Source organism: Acomys minous, assembly GCF_964271855.1.
Source record: "Acomys minous genome assembly, chromosome: 8".
Classification (NCBI taxonomy): Eukaryota; Metazoa; Chordata; class Mammalia; order Rodentia; family Muridae; genus Acomys; species Acomys minous.
In genome coordinates this window covers 44,181,410-44,186,614 of record NC_140489.1, presented here as the reverse complement: position 1 = coordinate 44,186,614, position 5,205 = coordinate 44,181,410, and positions in this window count along the sequence as shown.

Here is a 5,205-nt window from a genome sequence, read left to right as displayed (position 1 = left end):
CTTCACTCTTATGTTTGGTGCCTGCCTGTGCCGCAGCACCCTTAGGAAACCGCCTCTCACCTCTTCAGCGTATTTCTAGAAGGACTGCCGAGTATCTCCCGATCCATATGGCATATAAACTGGGACAGCCCTTTCCAGAAAAAAAAAAAATTGAACTGACAACACAGGAGCTGTTTTTTGCACTCTTGGGTTGAAAGCATAAACCTGCGATGATGCTATCATGGGTCACAGGGAGGGAGAGGCAAGCCTGGGAGGTAGAACAGGCCTGTAACCTGTAACCCCGTGGCAGGAACGTTCTAAGTTCAAAGCCTGCCTAGGCTACAGAGGGAGAAGCAGCAGGATGAAGGAAAACCAAAAACCGTTAACGCTAATAAAGTCACCACACGCTGCGGATGGATGCAGAAGCCAGCTCTGGCTCTGCCTCCTGTCTTCACCACAGGAGCTAACATAATCTCCGTTTATTTCATTGTTTAAACTACTTTGGCGTTTTTTGTCACTCACGAACAAGCTCGTAGAGGTATAAAGCATAGGATGTGTATAATTTTCCCTGACCCCACCGACATGAGTGCCTAGGCTAAACTTTGAAGGCTCAGCTCAGAGACCGTTTTCCTCCTTTGATCCAGGAGTTTCAATCTCTCCTCTGTGTGAAATGCTGTGGAATTGAATGTGCATCTTTTAGTCACTTAGCTTCATAGCTGATATCTGTACCATTGCTATGGGCTCAAGAAAAGTCACACACTGACCACCAGACTCAGATTGAACGAAGTTTATTTGAACGGTGAACAAAAACTGACCAGTCAGGGACTAGTCTTGTTTCTAAGGCAGACTTTTTTTTTTTTAAATAGGAAAAGCCATAACCAGGTGACAACCAGGTAACCTGGTGGGAAGCAAGGGGGAGGGCAGCATTAAGTCATTTTGACCAGTTAAACACAGGAAGAATCGGTTTCGTTCTGAGCACAATGTATCCAGGTGGCTAGACAAAGCATTTTAAGCTGAATGGCTGGGATTTAGGATAGGGAGGCTCTCGGGGGCTTTCCAGCTCTCTAGGAGTAAGGAACATGGCAGGATGATGCAGTTTTAACTCCAATAGGGCATCTTTTATCTTTAACCCAAGCAGAACATGCATTTATAATTATCATTATCATTATCATTATCATTATTCTAAGCAGCAAGCACTGAACCTTCCTGGTTTCAGGCACATAGGGCCTGAGAACTTAAACTTAATTTCACTTTATAATCAAAATGGAGAGTAGGGAGTAAAATGGCTTCTGATGTGCTAAAAACGGTAGCTGGTGTTAACAGAGGAGCCACAGTTATGCTAGAAACTAAAGTCTGCCTAAACAGAGGGCCTATAGAGTTTAAGCAGGTTATAACAACCCTAAGTCTTCAGGGCAAGGCCTACAATCTTTGTAATCTTCCAAGAATTGAGTGTAGACACTTTCCAGCAGCAAAAAGTCAATAGATCTTTTCAGAATAAATAAACTAAATGATCATAATAACTAAATGATAGTCAGACTCATTATGGTCATTTCAAGAAATTTTATTCCAAATGTGGTAAAGTTAAAAATGAAATTTAAAAAATAAAATATTTTATCAAAACAAATATTAAATATAGCTATTGATTGCTAGGGAAACAAGTGAAAATGGAAAGGTGTCATTTTTTTTAAGTTCAGGAAGTTACACCTTCTGTTTAGTCATATCTAGACAAATAAATAGTACAAGGACAGGCAGGAAACAATGGTTTCAACTGAGGGAAACAACTGAGCAAATGATATCCTGGGGCTCGAAAACAATTTTCAATGTATAATTTTATACATTTGAAAACAATTAATCTTATGAATCAAAGCCTCTTCAAAACTTAAGTCATGGCTTTGGTAGGTGGTTCAGTGGGGAATGTGCTTTTCTGGCACTGCCCTCCCAGCTTGGTTGAAGCCCCACTTTGACCATCTCTGACTTCTGATGTGAACTGTTATGAGGTCTGAGCCCTGTTGCCCAGAAAGGAGGGTTACAGGACATTAAAGAGAATTTTGGGGAGTTTTAGACATACTTTACTCACCCCAGACCAAGGTTGCTACATACACAGCTGAAGGCAGGCATTCAGGCTCACCCTGGTATACACAGTACACACCTACAAACAGGTGGGTACTGGCACACACAGAGACTAGAGCAGAAGCCTCATGGAGGTAGGTCCACAGACATACAGGAAGCCACTCAGAGGCAGGCTGAAGGCCTCTGACCTCAGGGCCATATTTATCCGGAGTCACACAGAAGTAGCACACTGCCAAAAATAGGTACATAACAGATTACATCACTTTAACTTTTGGTGTCTCTGAGACATTTGGCAACAGCCATTTTGTACTGACTCACAGGCTCCCGAATATGCAGTGTCAGTCATAGCTAACTCACACCGGATGTTCACATCAGCCCCATGTTGCCTAAATATAAGCTGACCCATATGGCGCTCTGTTTCCAATAGTTCATGCCCTTGACTGCCTACCTTGTTAGTCACTGGCGACTGTTGCTCCCTCAGACCTTGCAGATATCTCAAGTCCTGTCAACTACATTAGGCTTTCTTTCACAACTATGAAAAAGTAGTTGCATTTGTTCTTAGTCAATTGCTCGCCCGTGGGGTGGTCATAAAGTAAGTGGGGGCCTCTTCTTGGAAGCCATCCTTTCTTATAGTAGCCTATCATAAGGTAGCTGTATTAGAAGCAAGGATATGTAAAATGCAATGGTGTCTAACCTACTCCATCCAGGGCAGAGGTGGGGGAACAGCCAGCCTGTTGTCACTGGCCGGAAGCTTGTCTTTGTAGCTGTCTGCTTGGTGACCTCCTACTCAATACAAGCCCTCTTCCCCTTCCTTCTCAGCGCTCCAGTTTTAACCCTTAATCTTCCTTGAAAGCCAGCCCCTATACTTACTGCAACACGCGAGCTAATTGCAGCTCTTGCCACTGGTCTCTCCCTTAAGACTTACAGAGAACTTGCACCTGGGTCAATGTGCAGAACTGAAGGAAAGCAACCCTGTAATTCAGAAAGAAATCGGAAGGCTCAGGCAGACAGCAGGTGTGGTTCATTAGCACATGATAGTTGGTATATCCTTCTGAGACCAAAGGGAGAGAAAAACACTGAATAGTAGAGGAGGTCGCACCCAAAAGTCCACTCACCAGGGCTTCAGAGCAACCAGGAAGACTCCAGAGTATTTGCCCTTCCAGATGGGAGTGATACAATTTCTATCAAATAAACATGCACTTTCGCATTTGTTAAACCAGACTGCAAAAACAAGGAAAAGTAATTTTGAGTTAATTCACCTTAATGTAAAACATTAAATTGATTTCCCCTCACTCTCTCCTCCCCACTTTAAAAACAAAACAAAACAAAAAGGTGGAAGAGAACAGAAAGAACACCTGCCTTAGGCACCAAATTGCTTTATGGAGGCTCTGTGAGTCACCGCTGGAATGCTACGTTTCCATTTGTACCTCCCTGCTAATGTAGTGTTCTTGACATCTTTCCATGCATGCTCCCTTCAAGTGTCCTATTTCAGCCCCCACAGATGCTACCTGTGGGTTTCTTCTCAAGGTCTTTGACCTCTGAGACTCTAAAAGACAGGTGGATTTAGCAGCTGTCCTCGGAATATAAATGACCAGTGACTATTTTATATCCCGAGTATGGCAGGAAAGACCATTACTGACTTCTCTCATTCAGGCTCTGAGGGAAGCCTGGCATCCTCTCCACTACAGAGCAAGCCCCAGAGACTTCTAAGGAGACAGGGCAGATAAGGAGCCGGGCTAAAGCTAAGACATGAGCTGTAAAGATGGAACTAGACTGGAAACAGTTACCCTTCGACGCTTAAAGTCCTTCTTATTGTCAGGCAACTTCCTCACTCTGTAAATTTTAACATAGAAAAAATTCTGAATTTTGAAAACAAATGTTATGCTTCTGTTTGCTTGTATTACATTGTGGGTAAGTAATTCATTTGATTTCTCTCTTTGATCCCAAATCTTATTTTTGAGCCTAAACCTGTTAGTAAGAAAACTAGCAGAGCCAGGCAGTGGTGGTTCACCCCTTTAATCCCAGCACTTGGGAGGCAGGGACAGGTAGATACCTGTGAGTTTGAGACCAGCCTGGTCTACAGAGTGAGTTCCAGGACAGCCAGAGCTACACAGAAAAGCCCTGTCTCAGAAAAAAAAACAACCAAAGCAAAACAAATAAATGACAACAACCACCACCACCACCACCACAACAAAAGAACCTAGCAGGACCTCTGGGTAATTATACAAACTTTTGCTGAAAATCCACATATCTACCCAGGACCGCCGTCCAGACTAATCCCTGGAGCTTCCTAGAAGGTCACAATCTCAGGGCCCCACTCTAGGCCTACCCCTGCGGAGATTTCATCAATTCACAGGATCAGGCTTGAAGAGCAACCACCTTCGCTTTCTTTACTATCTCAGCCAGCCCCTCCCTTTTCTCTGCGCTGACAGCCATCTTGGGGTTCTGGAGTCAGACATCCGAAGCCCTGCCTGTGTTTAACAACAGTCTGTCTATTTATTCTGCTGCTCCCTCTCCCAGGCTCCAGCTGACCTGTGTGTGTGTGTGTGTGCACACACGTGTGTGCGCGTTTCTTCGCTGATCGCTAATGTCTCACAATATTTTCAAGTCTTATCTCTGAATAGTTACTTAGTGGAGAGGACAATAGATTGCCCTATTTGGGAGTGGATTCTGAGGACACTTAATGGAAGCCTCGTGCATTAATTCTCCAAGAAGAGCCACTGCATGCTAATAATGGCATGGGATCTAAATGGTTATGATGCTTTCAAAATCCTGAGTGTGCCACAACCATTTTAAAAGATTGCTTCAGTTAAGATCATTTGTCCAAACTAAAACAGGCGAGCAGAGACATTTACAAGGCAAGCCCAAACCATCACGTTTATCCCTTGAAATCTACAAATAGACAATGCATGTGTTAATTAGTAAAATAGAACACAATCTGAAATCATTTTTTGCTTTCATATTAAGGGATATGGTCATTACAATATGGTGACACTTTTTGGATTTGCTTAAAAATGATCACTTTTGGGGCCAGGGAGGACAATAAGTGAGTTAAAGCTCTTGCCTCTAAGCCTGGTAACCTGAGATAGACCCCGAGGACCCACAAGGTGGAAATAACCTGAGATAGACCCCGAGGACCCACAAGGTAGATGGCAC